This window comes from Ambystoma mexicanum, chromosome 6q (assembly GCF_040938575.1).
Source record: "Ambystoma mexicanum isolate Mex_15411 chromosome 6q, UKY_AmexF1_1, whole genome shotgun sequence".
In the NCBI taxonomy this organism is placed as follows: Eukaryota; Metazoa; Chordata; class Amphibia; order Caudata; family Ambystomatidae; genus Ambystoma; species Ambystoma mexicanum.
The window spans coordinates 735561295-735581615 of NC_090937.1; positions in this window are offsets into that span (position 1 = coordinate 735561295).

The following is a 20321-nucleotide window of genomic DNA, read 5'->3' on the forward strand; positions in this document are numbered from 1 at the left end:
ACTGCCCAAAATGCTAAGGGTCCTAAGTGTTTGAGATAATCGATATATGGTCACACTGATTCTGCTCCTGTGCATAAGAAGATATATTATTATAATTGGTTATTTATAACACACTTAATACCCTGAGGTTTCTAAGTGCAGACCCGGGTATCAAACCTGTGTTGCTCTGCATTGTCTTGCTTCCAAGGTGAGCGTGTTGCCCCTGAGCTATCCTGCCGAGAAGATCAACTTTGCTTGGCATTGAGCACTAAACTAGCAGAGGAAGCATCTATCAAATCAGATGAGCAATCGAAACACGACTTTAGTGTGGACTTTAACATAGTTTTTAAGGGCACGCCCTCTTTGATTAAACCTGCACCAGGATCTACTACGCACATGTTCAAGATTAAAAAACGTGGTGATGTAAAGGAATTAGATAGAGTTGATTTCCAGGAGACCTTCTGATTTTGACTTTGTAATCTAGTTTTGAGGTACGGTTTTCTCCATTAAATAGACAAAAAAGTAGTACTTTATTAGCAGATTCCTTGTCTAAGGTTGGTTACCTACTATGAGATAGATGAGGCAGGGCTTAATAATCACGATTCACTAACTCTGGGAAATTTAAAATTTCATTTTAACTGAAATAGACTAAACCATCTATTTACATAAGCAGAGTAATCTCTCTATCCAAGATATGTATACCCTTAAGAGGGACTGTTACCTGATTTTGAAAGTAAAATCTGCAATGAAATGACACATTTGTAAATCAGAGAATTGTACTCTTGAGTGTGAGGATATTGAGATTTTATAGTTTTGGTCAAACAGGCCAAACAGGGAAACATGATTGGACATACCATATGACCTTCACCTGGCACTTTAATGGAGACCCTGATTCTTGTATTGAAGGTTTCAAATTGTGGTGGTGGAACTTGGGGTTTTAAGTCTTTTCTTTCAAATCAAACTGTGTTAGATTTTATAACTATGCAATATTGTTTAGTAACTCAAGAGGTTTGGCTACGGCGTGTTACGTATATTGATAGTTGTAACTTTATTTTAAAAGAGACAACTGAGGGGGAAAATGGCCTCTTGCGACAAAAAATATATTTCCAGTCATGACTGTAGAGCTCCAGTAGTCAAGCAAGAACATATTGGCAATTTGGCCACAATGCCACAATGCCATATTGGCATTGTGGCACCTTCCAAAATGTTCTTAATCTGAAACATGGTTATTAATTGATCTGCATAGAACACCTGATAATATTGATTTTGGAGACATTAATGGAGTTTGTTCTGACCTTTGTGACACTGCTTATGATATGCTTTTCTCAATTTAAGTGTCATCAATGAAAATGAAAAAGAACAAACCCCCTCAAAAAGACATTGGGCCTCATTACACGGACGGCGGTAAGGGTTAACGGTCACCGTTAATGGCAACGGTGACCGTTAACCCTTACCGCCGTACTACGAGGTCCCTTTGCGGGTTGGAGGATTTAACGCCTGCTTCTTGCAGGCGTTAAAATCCAACCCGCTAAGGGACCTCGGAGCTAATTACGGCACCGCAAAATTGCGGTGGCGTAATTAGCGCCTTCCCCAGTCCCATAGAGCCCTATGGGGCAGAAATGGGAATGGGGAAGGGCAATGGCGGAAAGGGGATTTACCGCCCCTCCAACCTTGGAATGGGGCGGTAAATCCCCTTTCCGCCAAGGCGGTGCCGGTATTTTACCGGCATGAGCCATGGCGCTAATAGCGCCATGGCTTACCGCCTACCGTGTATGGGAATGGGGATTCATGATGTTAATCAGGAGGGTCAGAGGAGATATTCCCAGTAATTACACCTGGTAGAATCATAATGCCCAGTCTACTTTGGAATGTATTTTGTCTATGAAAATCTCTTTACCATATTCATAAATTTGAAGACCTGTCAGTGTGTGACCACACCTATCTAATGTCCAGAATAATGTTTAAATGCTGCAACCAAAGCACTTGTGTTCCCAGCGTGTCCGCTCCCTATGGCTGCCATGGAAAGGGTAAACGGACTCCATTTTCCCATTCCATGGCGGCCATTTTCTTGGTCGTTTCTTTTTTTTTTTTATGTCCCGAAGCGCTGCAGCGTTTCGGGACAGAAAAAATATGCTTTTAGTGCCCCGGTCACGCACATAATGCGGGCCCGGGGTACTAATAGCAATATGACCCTCGCGGCGGGGGCATTACCGACTCAGGTAATGTACCGGGGCCTACGGTAAGGCCCTCCCTTCGCTCGGGGCCTATACCTATGGGCCCCGGGGCATTAACAGAGTTGGTAATGCCCCCGCCGCTCGGGTCATATTGCTTAACTAAAACATCTATCCACGTCAGATAAAATTCTAAAGACTTAGTGATGTATGCTATATTACTTACAACAGGCCTTATGCATGGGTGTGTTTTTAGCCGCCAGTCTTTTCAACTTGTATTTGATCATTTGTCAGATAAGGTTAACAATTTCCCTCAAAAGTTGGAGAAATTTAGATATAAGTGGTTGGTAAATGCAGATGATTTGGGACAGAAAACAAATTAGACTTCAGCAAAGTTTAGATGCAATTTGGAAATATTCTAGTGAAAATGGCCTGATGAGAAGCACTTCGAAATTTTAAATGAATCAATTCTGAGAAGGTCAAGTAAAAATAGGGTGAACAATGTTAAGGGCTGTCTTAATGGACACACGTTTACAGCGAAGTAGCAAATCACTTATTTAAGTTTTACTATCACTAATTCAGCCTCGCCTCAGATTTTGGCAGAAAATGCCTCCAATGGTTGCAAAGCTAAGCATATGTAACTTACAGTATGGAGGTGTTTCTTTTGTTCCTCTGTTATTGCTGTATACTCAGAAAACAATACCTGCATTATTGTAAGGCACTGAACATCTACGACTATTTTTTAAAATAGGCCTAACCTTCAGTAGGTGCAAATCTGGAAATGGTTTTTAACCTTACCCAAAGGTCTTCTCTTACAAGTCATAAGAGTGGAATTGGGCTTAACAACATTGTATAGCACATCCATGTTGAGCAAAGTGAAACTTTCTACGAAAGGAGGATGATACTTTGCTTGGACCAAACAAGTGTCTCGGTTTGAATGACAACTGTTAAACACTCTATTATACACTCTTCAATTTTAAGTAGCATCCTTTAGAATTCATTTTAAAACAGAAAGCTTTATTGCGTGATTAGGGATACAATTAAACCTATTTGGAGCATAAACATCTCATGGATGAGTATACCAATTGTTTCCCCAAATGTCTTTCTGTCCAGCCTTAAATAAAAAAAAATCCTTGCAGGTTTCAAGAAAGGCAATTAAAGCTTTTTTGCCTCAATTTAATGCAAAGATATGTCAAGGATTTTTTACAAGTTCTATATATGTTGTTTTGGTAAATATCATACACATAGTGAATCTTTAAACCATTTTTGTTTAGCTTGCCCTTTGGTAACATTACACATATGATATTATTTTAGACTTTCTTTTAGGACATTATTATAGAAACCAAAGGGTTTTGCACTAAGCTGATTTCAGGTAGGCCTTAAATACATTTTCACAATTCTCTGACTACCAAATTAATTGCCAAAAGTCTCAGGTTCTACCAGCAGATTAACATCACTTTCCAGATGCTTAAAGGGTGAAAATACTTGGTATATCATTATATCTAGGATTGCAAGTCATATTAGCTGACAACCTAATTCCTCTCTGGAAACATATTATGGCTAATATAACCCGGTGGAAAGGATTGAGACTACCTTTTTGGGGTAGAACACAAGTCGTGAAAATCATAACAGCCCTGAAACATTACATTTTGAATATGATCCCAATGCCATTGGATAGAGAGTGGCTTCAAAAAGTTGTAAAAACCTTTTATGGAATACCAAACCTTCTAGGGTCAATGCAAATGGTCTGATATTCAGGTAACTAGCAGAAGGATACTATGTTACTCACTCCCAAGTACATCACTAATGATTCTACTACATGACTCACAGCTTTAGACCCCAGACAAACCATAGGACTAGATGGGTAGTAAATGCACTTACAGTGGCAACAATTAGTATCTTAACCTTGTGAGGAAGACTTGTAGTGCCCAACCCCCAAGACCGGCTGTTAGAAATGTGGATGATAGCTATGCATGAGAGAATAATCTATAGACACCAAGATGCAGAATGTGCTTGTAGAGCTTCATGCGACACAGGTGCCCTTTGTGCAGCTGGTGGTGGTTAAAGAGGTGTTGGTATTGTCTTGAAGAAAGTGTACACAATAGTACATCATTAGTGCCGTACTGTTATCTGATCTTCTTCTGGTAATGTGGGTGTGGTTGTGACTGATGTTCACTCATCCACTCACCCCTTCCTGCTGTGTGTTGGTGTAATGGGATAAGCATCACAGGTATCGAAGATGGTTTCCAGGCTTGCCCTTGTCTGTTCAACAAACACTACATCTTTGTCATCATCATTGAAATGCACTTCAGTGAGACTGGGAGGTCTCCAAAGTAGAGTTGGGTGGAGACCTTCAAAACATTCTGCTACTTTACGCAAGATGACAAGCCGTGCCGACCTTCTGTGGCTGGTCCATAAGGACTTCCACTTCTGCCCTAGATTCAGTGGACTGATTCACCCCAGGGAACCTGGGCATATCCACATGTACTTCTTTCTTCTCAACACAGGTGAATCCTTTACATAGTGATTTGTTCCAGACAGAGATGATCATGGAATGAGTGGCCGCTGAGAAAGCTGCAGTACGGTTTTTGATACAACGTAGCAATTCATGAAGTAGCCAGTCCCACACCATCTCTTTAACAGTGATGCGTGCGGTGGTAGTGATGTTGTTAATAGATGTGGTTGCTGGCTGCCCAGTTCCGCGCATTAATCAGGCACATACACATCATGCAACACAAGCTGTGCCCGTGATAAACCTCCCACTAACCCCAATCACGGCCATTCTTCAGAAATGTTTAGTCAAGGAAGACACGGTTTAGCTGTAATTATACCTGTTTGAATCATTGTATTCATCACAATAGCCATTGAGGTGGATAATACCATTTTTATATTTACTAATTAAAGAAGCCAGCGTTTGTTTGGATATTTCTGAGAGGAATTTCTTAACACCGAGGGAATCTCTTGGCTACTGCTGTGCAGCCTTCAGACAGAGAAAAACGGTACCCACTGCCTAGTCCACATATATTTTATCCATTTAATAGATCACATTTTTCAGCAATCATTTATAGGCTAGCACTGATGCATTTCTGTAAAAGTATTTTAAGAGGTTATATTTTGGAGTGCACATTTCCAGACAATATATCATTTTTCCATTGATATACCACTGCCATCTGGCTAACAATATTTGAGCAGGTTGCAGGACATGTTAAACCATGATTTACACTAACAACAGAAAATACATGCCCAATTGGATAGAAAATGCATTAAAAATGCAGGTGGAAATTAGATTAAAAATTCTAGTTTGCAAAAGACTGAAAGGGAAAACCTGAGCCATCTAGTTACATTATGCAGCGGAAAGAAGCATACATCGAGATCAAAGGACATAAATAATGAGGTGAACATTCAAACTGGCCATGGGAGCGCATGTGAGCGCTCTGCAGAACAGCATTGGCCTCATGCATTCTATTTGGATACACACAAAGATTTGCACTGGCGCAAACCACGAGATGTCCATGGGCATTTTAGATTTGCACCTGATAAATGTACACTTTTTTCACAAAGCACAACACTGGAGCAGATTTGGCAAAGCCTTAAGCATCTTTGGGATGTGCAAATGCAATTTACAAAAATGTGCTCAAGGCCATCTCCAGATTTGCTCCAGCTTTATGATTTCTGAATCAGTTATAAGGGAGCAGGGTCAAATGTGAGATGCTTAAGGGCATCTCGTGATTTTTTCGAGTGCAAACATGTATGACTCAAGTCTAGAGTGAAGGTGCAAGGTGTAAGGAAGGCATGGTATCAAAGTAAGAGAGACATTAGTGATCACAGTTCAAGGGTGTTTATTAAACTGTCAAAATGGGTGAGATAAAAGTCTAATCTAAACCTAAATCTAAGATGGAAACAAACTAAAAACATCAAACGATAATAATACAGCCCTAGTGGAGTCCAGTCAAATGAAAAGGGACCATACAAAAAAACCTATTGGCAATCCTTACTGCTATGCTACAAAATAGTGTGGGGGTAATGTTCACAAGAAAAGACAGAGGGCCTCATCACAAGTTGGGCGGTAATGCCGGCGGTATTACTGCCGGCGGTATTAGCCCTACCGCCAAACCCCCCGGTGCTATTAGCGCCGGATCACGGGTTTGGCGGTAATGGAATTCCCCAATCCCCACTGAGCCCATTCGGGAATGCCCCATTCACCATTGGGCTCAATGGGGAATTTTCGTGCTCTTAACGCGGGCGGGAAATCCGCCTGCGGTAATAGCGCAAATTTTCAGCTGATTTCCCCCCAGCTCATAGCTGGGGAGAAATCCGCCGAAGCCCTAATTTGGCGGACGCTTAAATACGGCAGTAACAGCGCGACCGCTGGATTTAAGGGTGACCGCCAAACTCGTGATGAGGCCCAGAGTGTTCACAAAATGATAAGTCAGGATGTTATGGCCAAGATCTCCCTTCCCCACGTTTTCAACATGGGACAAGGTGCTAATCTTGAGCACAGCACACTCCTAGGCTTCTCCAGCACAAGCTTTCAGTTCCTTTTACTCGTTATCAGGGTCTTCTGTGCCCAAGTCTCTTTCATGCAAAGTCTCTTGCCTCAGAGGGCCTGATATGTCAAAACCACAAAACAAAAGTTCCTTCTGGTACTCTTCATGGTGGGCGATTACTTTTCGCCCCTGGATCCCCCTCAACCGGGCTCTGATCCTTCTCTCAACAATAGCCTCCCTCATTCGGGCTCAGACCAACCATTCACTGTGGACATCCCTCAGTCGGGTTCACGTTTGTTACCACAATGTTCACGGGTGTGCTACTGTTCACTGTAATATGTAGGCATCCCTCAATCAGGTTCACTTTTGCCTCAAACAACAGTTCACATTGTTTTCTTACAAATGCAGGATTCACTTCCCTTAGCTTTCTCCTGGCATCCCTCCGACAGGTTCACACTGCCATCCAGACTAAATATCATCACCTTGTAATATTCAAGAATCTTAATGTCTTTTTAAACAACTGTGCAACGTATTTGGTTATTCCATGACAGTTGCTGGTATCACAAAATCACATGGCATTCCCGTCTTCTGTGCACAAACGTACCTTCACCAGGGCTCTGGAGACAGTGAGCTTCTGGGGGAAAGTGAGAAAAGGAGGAATACCTCTGAGGAGGTGCAGCTCATAGTGGGCCTTCTTGGCATGGTTTGTGATGTGAGGAGAAAAGGAGAGAGTCGACTTGAAGATGACATGAAGGTTTTTTGCCTCACAGGAAGGCGAAGGAAGAGGGGTTCCAAGGTGGGTGGCCAGAGTGAGAGAGGAAAAGCAGGAGCAGGGGTCCCAATGAGAAGGATCTCCATCTTTCTGGCATTAAGGCAGAGATTGTTGGAGGTACACCAATCCTGAATTGTGGAAAGACACTCAGGAATGAGCGAGAGAGGAGAGGAGGCTAATGGGTGCATGTGGAGAGAGAGGTGGTGGAGAGAAAGGACTCGAAGTGGACATGGGATGGTCGGTCCAGGACGAAGTAGATCAACCACTGCAGGGCCTGATCCATGATGCCCAGGTTCTCACAGAGTCGATTCATCACAATGGCGTGATTGACCATGTCAAAAGCAGAGGAAAGGTTGAGGAGAATGAGGACAGAAGGAAGGCTGGAGTCAAGATTAGAGAGACGATCTTCACAGGTGTTCAAGAGAGCAGTTTCTGTGCCTCTGGCTGCTCTGAAGCCAGGCAGATGGTCGTGGAGACAACCAACAGATTCAGTGTGGCCAGACTTTCCAAGAGTTTGCCCAGGAAAGGGGTGATGGAGATCGGGCAATAGTTTGCCAGTCAGGTAGGATCGGTAGAACTCTTTTTGTCTTGAGTCAAGGGAGTGCTTCAGGAGAGTGGGGAAATATCCGGTGGTGAAAGAGTGATTGTAGAAATCGGCCAAGGCTGGAGCAAGGGTTTTTAATGTGGTCCTTCATGGTTCTGGAGGATCAGGGGAGCACCTGTTTGGACAACACTTTCATAGATCAGACTTTTCTAGAAACATCATCAGCTGTTATCAGAGAGAAACAGGAGAAAAGAGAAGAAGGAGAGGCAGCCAGAGGGGGACAGAGCTAGGTAGAGGGAGGGGCGGAGAACAGGGTGTCCTGAGTTTTAGTGGTGAAGTGAGAAGCCAGGGACATACAGTGGGACTGGGAGGGAACAGGAGAGGTGGAGGCTGAAGAAGGATAGGCTTGCTCATTGCAGATTTTAAAGACTTCGGACATGTCTGTTAGAGGCCGTGGAGATGCAGGCTTGGATGTGGACTCTATTCTTGGACAGGACAGAGAGTCTGTATTGCCTTTGGAGCCGTCAAGTTTGTCAAAGGATGCACCCAAATCCCTCCACTTCCTCTAAGCCACCCTGCACTTCTGTTTCAGGGCAGCAAGGTCAGAGTCATACCAAGAGTTGCACTTGAAGAGAAGGCTTCAGGAGGATTCTCATGACAGGTGCAAGGGTGTCCAGTGGGTTAGAGATAGAAAGATGCAGGTTAGAGAGGCTTGTGTCAGAGTGTGAGACAGCCACCGGAGTAGGAGGAGCAGAGAAAGTAGAGGCAAATATGTCCACCAACACATGCTTCATGGGTCGAATGACCAAGAAGGTAGGTGGCACTGCTGGGGTGGGCTTTGCCTGAGGCATAGACAGTTTCAAGTGAGAGGAAATCAAAAAGTGGTTGGTCCAATCGAGAGGAGTGGTGACAGGGTTAGAGAGGGGGATGTCTGAGGAGATGAGAACATCCAAGGTGTCTCCGGCAGCATGTGTCGGACCAGAGGGTAGAATAAAGAGACAGAGAGAGTGTCGCAAGGGTTGCAAAAGAGCCCATAGGAGGGATTAGAAGCATTCAGGTGGATGTTGAGGTCTCTGTGGAGGAGAAGTTGAGAGGAAGAGGCATGGAGAGAAGAGGAGAGGTCGGCCCACTATGAGTGGAAGCGGGAGACCTGGCCACATGCCCTTTATATGGTGGCCACAGTCAGAGAGAGGCCAGGAGAGATAGAGAGCCGGCAGACCCTGGGGTTCGGAGAGGATCTTGCAGCCATCAGGGAGGAGAGTGTCAAAACTTGTGACAGAGCTGGCCGTGAGCCATGTCTCGGTGAGAGCGAGGACATTTACGTCAAGTTCTTCGAGGAGGTGGCAGATGTCTGAAGAGTGTTTGACAGCAGAGCGAGAGATCAGAGTAGCAACGTGGAGAAGGTTGGCAGAGTACGGCCTGCAGAAGTGGTAGAGGGGCCTGAGAGTGGGTGGAGGTGGTAGAAGGAGGTGACATAGTAGCCCGATAAGAGGAGGTGGGAGCCAGAGAGGTGTGGCAGAAGAAGTAGGTGGCAGAGGAGCCAGAGATGTGCTAACAGGAGTAGCAGAAGGAAGGAAGTTGATAAGAGGTTAGAGATGCCTATCGAAAAGGAAGAGATTGGGCTGAGGGCTCTGGACCAAGATGGTGCCATTCAGATAGACTTTAATGATGGTCTTGGAGGAGCGAAAGGAGGTCAAGAGGACCTCCCACTGAGAGCCACCATAAACGGAAGAGGAGGAGAAAGGAGAGAGAACAGAGACCATAGGTCTGGAGAGGGAACGACAAAGAGGATATCAGTGAGAGTCTGTCTGGAAGAAGCACTGATGTAGGTATCAGCGATAGCGAGGCCTGGGTGGGGATCAGGATGTCCCTCTTGAACTTCTTCCTACCCGACTTAGTGAGAGGGATAGGATAGGAGAGTAGCAGTTAGAGAAGATGGGGGAAACGGAAAGCACCATAGAGGGTGCGAAGGGAACAAGGAGGAGGAGGGAATGAAAGAGGGTGGGGGTCACACAGTAGGAAGCAGACAGGTACACCAAACAGTACAAAGGTACTCTCAGCATGGTAGGGACCTAGGGAATGGGAAGAGCCTAATGAAACTCAGTTAAAGGTACCACAGTTACGGCAAAGCTAAACTAGGTTCGGCTTTCCCAAAAAGAGGGAAAAGGCCTATTTTGAAACACAGCAGCAATGCACAAACACCCAGATCTCACTTTCGTAAAAGGAGAGAAAAAGGCCTTGTTTTGAACACAGCAGTAATGCAAAGAATGAGACTTTCCTGGGAGATGTGCAGCAAGACTAAACAATACAATTTACTGGAATGATTTGAGGGGGGACTGGGTCAGTTGGGGTGCAGTGAGTGCTGCACCCCTGACCACCTACCTGATTGGTCGCAGCAGGTTGACGGCTGCAGGCTCTTTGCTTCACTGGCAGACACTGGCAGACACCATCTGGAGTTACTTCTGAGGAGCTGTCCTTAGCCTCTGGGTACTTAGCCGCAGGGGGGCTGAAACGGCCAGTGGGCTGCCCTACTGGGTTCACCTAAGGGGGCAGAGTGCCCAATCTGGTGTCAGGGCGGAGTGGAAGGCAGGAGGGAAACGAGGAAGGAGTGGAAGGGTGCAAAGGAGCAGTGAGGTGTCAGTAATTTTGTCCCAGATGCTACAGGGAGCGCAAAAGTCAAAACACACACTCACCCTGATAGAGGAAGCAGGCAAATTTGAAAGATATCCTGGTCCAGTTCTCCATTGCTCTAAAAAAGCACAAATTGCTCATGGCATTTTTATCTTCTAATGATTTCGCTGGTAGCTCAGGCCAGGAAATACTAGTTCTCAAAAACAACTTTGCATTATGTCGGTAGGAGAGATGGAGTAGACTGCCTCCAATACATAAAGTTATGTACCATTGGTGAGGGGGATTTATTGTCCTCATGCTTATCACTAAAGGAACACATTCCACCAGATTCCACAAGCATATTCAATTTAGTATTCAACAAATTTAAGTCACTTGGAGTTATCCTGTGGATTTTTGCCAAATGAGCACTCCCAAAGGGGTCATTGCACACAAAGAGAGATATACCATTTCTTCTCTGGACAAGATCCTTGCAAAGTGTAGCTAAGGATGATGCTTTGATCAACCATTATATTGCTCCTTTGTGTGCATACTGCACAAATCCCATACACACTTAATGTTTGATAAAATTCGAAAATTAAACCTGCCCAAAGAAACCATAATTATGATGAACCCCTATTTGGGCAAGTATTTGTGGTACAAATATGTCCTGGATTTTGGTACCTCTTTTCCTCGGAAGTTGTCATGAGGACGGCTTTCTGTTTTATCAATAAACTAACTTGTACACATTTGGATGTTGAGAAGCTGTGTTTGTTTAACGAAATCTCCAAGATAAAGTTATTTTCTCAGCTAGCTAGAAGCTTTTTCCTTAATGATGGATAATCTAGAAATATCTGAAAATGCTTGGCACTTGGTGCAATGATAAAGGCTTCATTTAGAATGTAGTGATAGCAGAGCAAAAATAATAATGCCAAGCAGAGAATCCATGACACAGCTGACAATCTGGGAGGATAAACGTTTTTGAATTGTGGAGCAGCAATAATAGCTGCACCAGAGGATTAGAATGCAGACTGTATGCAAGAATTGATTTATGTTTGCTTGTGGAAAACCCTAAAAATGTAATGTTCCCATACTTTCATGCAGACATAGAATTGCTGGTCCATCCAACAAAGCAGGGTACACACCTCCATTTGAAACTGAAAAGACAGATTGGAACTGCTTCCCGGCTGCACAGCAACCGAGAATCATAGAGAAGGTGTTAACAAAGTAGTCTCTGTCGTATCCTAGAACACAAGGGGAAACACACATTATTTCCAGGAATAGGGGTTACTTGAGTACATGGAGTCTTCCATGATTATTGCCCTACAAGAAACTTTGGGTACTGGATATAATAACATTTGATGGCAAAAAATACTACACAAACCTTGGCTAGCAAAGGCAATCGGGGAAGACCTAAGGATGGGTTCATTCTAATTGTTCAAAACAATTGTGAAATGGAAGAGATTGTTTGTTCCTCTGAATATCTAATAGTCAACCTGGACAGTGGTGTGGATCCTTTAAGGATATTTTCTGCATTCATATATATGCCCCAAGAGGGCTCTCTATGCACGATGAAATCAAAATTATTATTTTAGAAATAATTGACTGATATCAAGAGCGAACAACATTCCATTTATGATTGTTGGTGATTTAAATGCTAGATCCCTACTTTGTACCCTTTGGTAGATGACATTGATAAGATAACTATCTATAACATTGATGAAGCTATTCTATAACAGAAGGGAAGCAATGATATAGGAAGGATATGGTGCAGAGTATTAACCTTATTGGACCTTTATATGTTGAATGGCCAAATAAATGGTGATGTCTAGGCCAGTACATAGAATCTCACACCATTCAGCCTCTACAATTGATTACTACTTTGTTTCTCGTTCACTTATATCGTTTGTTGTTAGACTCTTTAGAACTGAACTTATAGATGAGAGTGATCACTATCTTCCACTCATCCCCTTCTCCTTTTAAACCCTACTACAACATGACTCTGCTGATACATTAGCTATCAATCCAGGCCTCAATCATTTGAGCTAGAATCCGGAGAGAATAGGGAATGCAATCATCAACACCCTAGTAAATACACAAAACACTCAATCAATCAATACTAAGTGAGACTGAAAACACAAACATGAAATCTCCTTATGCAGACAGTAATGTCCTGCTCGGACAACAGAACTATTTAGAGATATACAATGAGGTGATTAAACAAGCAGGGAGGAATATAAACTTGAATAGGAAAAAAGGTACAGGGAATTCACTACATTACAAATGAAGCAATGCACTTTGGCTGCTTATGACCAAGAGATTGCTGCAGCTAAAGCTTTAAATAGGAACAAATGATATACTACTAGCAAAAAGTAGACAGACATGATAACACTCTAATCAATTGTTGAAAATCAATGATGCTGTAGATCGCTGTTCCAATTCGCTTATCGCTTGATGTGCTTTGCACCCTGAAGTAAACTGCACTGAGAATGGGCATGTGTAGCTGGCTGACATACACGGAGCAGACATTGGGGGGAGACGAGAGTTAGTGTGCTGCAGCATACTGGGACCTTCTGTGCTCTTTCCCCACCTTTCGCCTCACTCTGGCATGTTGCAGTTTGTCGTGGTGCATTGAAGTGCAAATATCTCAGAAACCGTGCATTCTAGGGCCTTGGAATATGGTTGGCTGTTCCAAAGGGAGGAGCCAGCTGAGGAGACAGACCTACCCCCCACACTCTGCTTGGAGAAACGTTTGATCAGCAGAGAGTTTGAGCTAGAAGAGCGGAGGGCTCGAGAAGTGAGGTATTTAGGCAGAGAGAATTGGAGGTAACAGGGTCCCAGGCCCCAGAAGCATTGTGTATGATGCAGAGGGTCTTACATTTCATCCTTGCGGCCACCGGGAACCAGTGGAGAGATTTTAGGGCTGGAGAAATGCGGTGCCTGGGCTTGAGGCCAAGGATAAGTCTTGCAACCCTATTCTGTATTAGTTGAAGGCGGCAGAGGGAGGACAGGGGCAGATGAGGAAGAGGCTGTTGCAGTAGTCTAGCCTGGAGAGGACCAGGGCTCTGGAGACATTGAGATTCTGGGTAAAGGTGAGGAAAGGGAGACTGCCTCTGAGGGAAATTAAGCTAAACTTTGTCCTTCTTGGCAAGGTCCAGGATGTGAGGGGTGAAGGAGAGACAGGAGTCGAAGATGACTCCGATTTTTGGCCTCACTTGATGGTGAAGGTAGAGGGCCGCACACCATGCCTGAATAGCAGTCAGACAATCGGGAATGAGAGAGGACAAACAAGAGTCAGTAGAGGGAAGTAGAGGGAAGTTTGAAGAAAAGCTTTGTGTCTTCAGCATAGCACTAGAAATGAGAAGAGAAGGAGGAGATCAGGTGGGCAAGAGGGGTGGCGATAGGATAGAGCCCTGGGGAATGCCGCAGGTAGAGAGTAAGATGGTGGAGGAGAAAGGTCCCAATTGTACCTGGGAATTGTGGTTAATTAGGAAGGAGGTCAGCCCGGTCCGTGATGCCGAGGGTATTACAAAGCTGTTTTATGAGAATAGAATGTTTGTCTCTGTCAAAGGCAGAGGAGAGATCGGGGAGAATGAGAACAGCAGGAGAGTTGGAGTCAAGCAAGATTGGCAATAAGATCTTCACAGGTGTTCAGGAGAGCAGTTTCCATGCATCTGAATGCCCAGAATCCAGATTGATGGTCATGGAGGCAAAAAGAAAGTTCAGCATGAGGGATCAGTTGGGGGAGGACCAACTTTTCCAAGGGTGTTCCCAGGAAGGGAGTGGTAGAGATGGGGTGATAGTTAGTCGGGCAGGAAGGGTCAGCAGACACATTTTTAGGAGAGGGTGTGCAAGAGAGTGCCTGAGGGATTGAGGGAAAGAGCCAGTGGTGAGGGAGTGGTTGCAGAGATCGGCTAGAGCCAGGGTGAGAGATGAGATATTGTCCTTGATAGTTCTGGAAGAACAGGTGAGCACCTGTTTGGATGAGACCTTCATAGAGTGGGCAACTTTAGAGACCTCATCAGGTGCTATGGGTAAGAAGGAGGAGAATGCAGAGAGGAGGGAGAGGGGCCCAGGGAGTCAAGAGAGCAGGAGGGGGCTGAGGGTGGTGTCGAATGAGGACAGGTTGTCGGTAGGGACTGCAGTTGGATTGGCAAGTTATTTGCAGATTTTGAAAGGGCCAGCCGTGCTTTAAGTGGCTCCAGAGATGCAGGCTTGAATGTGGGCCCTCTTCTTGTAGAGGATGGAGAAACAATATTGCCTTAGGAGCCAGCGACACGCCAGTTTGTCAACGGATGTACGCAAGGTCTGCCACTTGTTCAGCAACTCTGCACTTACATTTCAGAGAAGTTAGATCAGAGTCATACCAGCCATTATGCTTGGAGGCAGGCTTGAGGCGGATCCTCATGACAGTGGCAAGGATGTTAAGGGTATTAGAGATGGAGAGGTGAAGGTTAGCAAGGACAGAGTCAGTGGGATATTCAGAAGCAGGGATTCAAGGGGGGATGAAAGTGGAAGCAAAAGCAGCGACTGACACTCACTTTATTGGTTGAATGACGGGAAAGGAGGCTGCAAGTGTGGGAGGCAGCTCGGACGAAGGGCAGAGGGGACGCAGGTGGGTGGAGAGGAGAGAATGGTCAGACCAGGAGAGGTGGGTAGTGAGCGGGTTAGAGATAGGGAGCTTGTTGGGTGTCCTGACCCACGTTTGGACTATTATGCTGCAACATTTGGTGCTGTGGGCTTAGGAAATCCAAGAGGGTGGAAAAGCCCACATTTGCACCAGAATCCTGGAGAACCGTGCAGTTTTGCGCACAACCAAATGGTCTCCTGACCTGCCACCCACCAGTGCAAAGAAAGATGGTTCTGTTCAAAACCCGTTTTTATTAATGTCAAAAATTGCTAAGATCATGGGCCCGGAACCACCAAACAAAAATCCAACTATGGTTGAGTGTTTTACTTTACTCTACTACAGACCCACATCAATGCCATGTCAAGCAAGGATCATATACTATCAAGTAAAATACTTTCCTTTTGAAATGTATTAATTCAAGACAGCTGTCAAAAATAGGTGCAGTGCCGGCATTGGACACTGACCGGCGCTGGCGCTCTATAAATCCTGACAGGAGCGCTGTCTTGCAGAACTGTGCAGTGAACAGAAGGGTGTCTTATGTAATTAAAAGTTCAAAAGACATGCTTTTCCTGAGAACTCTTAACACCCCAGAGACCCACACCAGGAGGCAGGATATCACATAGCCCTGTTAATTGAGAGGGAGGGGTTTCTCCTCCAGCCTTCAGGACCCAACACAATAGTCTCTTTCAATTGAATGGGATATGCTGATTTGGCTGTGGACTGTAAACAGAGCTCTGCCTGGAAGAAGAGACATGTGATCCCTGACTCACCCAGTTCCTAGGGGCGGGCCAGACACTTTTTGTGAATTGAATTGAAGGCAAATATATGTTTTATAAAAACACTGATAACTAATTGTAACCAGATGACAGGAATGTAAAATTTGGAGATCCTTAAAATTGAAATGTACCTACAATTTGAGTCTAAACTCAATTCCGTACGATGTTCTGGGACCGAACCCCACAATTTATTCATGTTGCAGACACTGGGTTTAAGCTAGAGACATGGAAATTTACTGGAATATGTGTAGAGAGACAGGGTACCTCTGTGTAAATTTGGGTAAAAGTCCAATATTGGGAAACCAACAAAAAAGCACAAAATGTTGTCATTTCTTAATCCAAGCTCTTAGAAACATCAGAGTTGGAACAGAGACTACCCTATGTGATATATGATGCGTAAATGTAATGTCAACCACTTGTGTATCTGGGAAATGTGTTTGGTTATGAAAATGATTTTCTAAGGTAAAAGCAAAGGGGAGTGTTCTTTCTGTATGCCATAAAGATGACTCACTCTGACTAGCTGCTCCCTTCTCAAATCAGGTAAAAGAGAAATCCTTGACCTATCAAATCGTGAGTGGGTTGGGCACAGAAAGTTAGCATCCACACCCATTTTCAAAAGACATAAAAAGAGCCACTGGAAGCCAGGAGGGACATTCACTTTCCACTTTCTTGCGGGACGCTTTGCCGGGAGACTCCAGACTTCAAATCCATCAATCTCCAGAGACCAGAACTTTGAAACCAGACTCCAGAACTTGTAGCAGAGAGGGCTGAATCCACAAGCTGAATCCTTTTTCAGCAGGCCTCAAAATCATTTGCAAATTATTCAAACAGCCGGGCTGAGCTGTCTGATTCTGGCCTAGAACCCTGTGCCAGAAACACCCAGAAAGCAGAGCTGTATCCAGAACCGCAGACCGGACCCACACCAGATTGCTGTGAGCAGAACCAGAGATCCAGACCAGAGATCCAGAACCAGAGAACAAGTACCAGAAACCGCCCAGAAGTCCAGTCCATCCTGTTGACCAGATCCGTGACGAGGCCCATTCCTTCCAAAATTAGGAGTGAGTACCCAGCTAGAACTGTGCAGAACCCATCTCTTAGCTTAAATTAATCTGATTCAAAACATTTGAACCTGTCCAGAACTGCATCATAGAATCGTGTGTCCCTTCTCCGATTTTAAACCTGTAAAAGTGTCATTTTGCCGTTTTTAATCATTGTTTAATTTCTGAAAAACTACCTTCACAAACTCGTCCGTATCTATTGAACCGTTTGTGCTAGGAGCGAGTTTTAACTTCCATTATAAAGCTAAGATTCTAGGCTTTCCAACGAACCCAGAACTTCCTATTCATTATACTTTATCCGTAATCGCGCTTGACGCACTCGGAAAAAGTGCCGCGATTTGCGATTTGGCACAACTTTCTTCATGTGTCAAAATAGCAGCTTCTTGCTTTCCTTTGCTGAAATTCGTTTGCAACCTGACAATCATTCATAGAGCATTGCTAAAGTAATCCTGAACTAATTTAAAGTAGCTATCACCCACCCTGAATCTCTTATAGCGAATTAAAATCATTTTTAGCATATTTTTCCCTTCTTTGCGTACCACATTTAAAGTACTTTGCCTGCATTTAAAATCATCCTGTTTCTCTAAGCTTGCTGGGGGGAATTGGAACTTTTTATTGCATTGTTGTTGGTATTCTTGAAGATTGTGTGCTCTCCTTCCATTTCCTTATATTGCATAAAGGGGGGGTGTGAATTGTCAAAAGGAAAAGTGATCAGATTATCTCTTGTTGAAATCATATCAAATGATTTCTGTGTTGCATTCTGTCCCACCTTGCATTTCCTTGAACCATATAAAGCATTCTCTGCTACCTTAGTCCTCTGTTCTTATTCATAAGAAATCAAGAACTGTGCTACTGTAGGATTACCTATTGCTGATTACTGCTCATATTCACAAGTGTTCTATCAATTATCAATTTATTTATAAAAGTGTGATATATATCTATTGTTTAATTTTTCAAATAAACCTTTTTAATTTGTAAAATAAACCTACTTCTTGGCTCAGTAGGGTCAGGGGGATTCTAAGAGAGGGGCGTTATACAAGGGTTCATCATCCAGATTATAACTTGTCATGAAAATATATAAATAAGGGCTTCCCTTGAGCAATCCCAGACAAGGCACTGACTTAGTGGGAATGCTTGATTGGAGTCATTAACAAGGTGTGCTGAGATGAAGGCATCCAGAGTGTGTCTGGCTGAGTGGGTCGACCCGGAAGGACGAATGGTAAGGGAGAGGGGATCGCAGAGGTCGCAGAACAGTGAAGTGGCAGATTCAGGAGAGTCAAGGTGGATATTGAAGTCTCCAAGTAGGAAGAGTTTAGAGGTAGAGGTCTCAGTAAGTGCGAGGACGTCAATGTCAATGTCTTCGAAGAAGGAGACAGATGTCAGATGAGTGTTTGACAGCAGACCAAGCATTTAAAGTAGCTAAGTGAAGCTGGTTATTACTTAAGAACATTTTCGAGGGGGGTACAGGAACGTGGTACTTCCATCAGTGGTGGTGAAGAAGTTAAAAGGAAGGAGGAAGGAGCGGTAGTAGTAGAAGGGAGGAAGTTCATAAGAGACGGCAGGCGCCGGTCAAAAAGGGGGAGATTAGGTTGAGAACCCTGGGCATAACAGTGCCATTGTGATGACATTAATGATGCACCCATTAAGGGTGAGAAGTGTGCTAAGAGTACTTCCCATCTACTGCCATCATTAATGTGTGAAGAAGAAAATGAAGAGAGGGTTGAGACCGAATGGGGGATCCATACGTCCACGGAGGGGACAGTAAAGAGGATTTCGGTAATAGACTGCCTAGAGGAAGCATTGATGTAGGTATCAGCAATAGGTAGGCCTGGACTAGAGGTCAGGAGAACTTTTTACAACTTTTATATTGCAGGCTTCGTGAATGAGATGGGATAGGTGTAGCCGTTAGAATAGATAGGGGAGGTGGAGAGAACCATGGTAGTAGGGGGCGAGAGGGGCAGCCAGAGGAACTGCACAGGCATGAATAAACTCACCAGGTGGCCTAGCAGCCGATAGACAGGTGGATGGAAGTCCAAACCAAGCTCTCCAGGGCCAAGCGGCCGGTCAGCTCATCCTTAGCAGGATAGATGAAGTGTAGGGGTAGTAGGTGAGGCAGAGGGACAGAATCAAAGGAGAAGAAAAAGGGGGTCGATCTTCACTGGTGCAATACTGTCGGGCCTAGGGGGTGAACCCTAGAAAAGTGTTAGTTGGATACTCTCTGCCCCGCCGATACGCCAATATAATAACAATAAACAAAATGGCGGCCACTGGGAAAACACACAGCGAATTCCGAGGGTGATTCCTTACTGGACACCCATACCTGGAAAAATTTCCACTAAGGACATTGATCCACTAAAGGTCAGATCACAGAATTATGATCACCTATTCAACAATTTGTTAACAAAACCATTATTTTGAGGTAGAGATAGATTAGGTGCGGAATTAAATGACACCAGACCTATTGTTTTTTGTAATACATTAACTAATTGTGGATTGACTACTGAACTATAAGAAACTAATTTGAAACACCTAATCAAAACCAGTCATACATCAGTGGACATCAGGGGGTGAGAACCTTTTATTCCTAATCAGCACTCACTGATTAATTTATCAACAAAGCGATATTTACAATTCTAAATATTAAATTAACCCTATCCCAATATGATGTCAAGAACAATATCCCATATTGAGGGATAATTATCAAGAATTGGGTGAGTGAGGTGACTTAATACACATGATCACAAAGTTATACTACAATTAACAGTACTAACATGGTGGGGTTGCAGCTGCATGTGAATTTGCAGTTCGATAAATTGTAAGTGCACATGGGTCTGGGTGCACAACCACTCTCCAAGTAGAATTTGATGTTAAAATAACTAATGCCACCACGAACAGGGGACTGATGGCATCACAATAAGATTAAATGGATTAAATGTAGATATTGATATATGCAATTTGACAATAATGGAATCTATTGATGGTGTTGAATCTATATAGATACATGAAACTGAATGCTTTACTAATGTATGCCTTTGTATTTTCTCTCTCTCCTCCATTTTTCTGTTCTCTCTTATGTTCCAAATTTATATATATTGTTTTTTTTTATTCATTATTTTTTGGGGGATTTTTACAATATCCACATTGAATTTTCATTCTTTAATTTTATATCCAATGATAATTATTTTAGATAATGATAATGAATGAATATGATGCTTAACAATCATGATTATATCACTGTAATGGGTATATCGTTTTATTTGTTTAGCTCAATATATGTTATGGTTAAGTTGCTGTTTC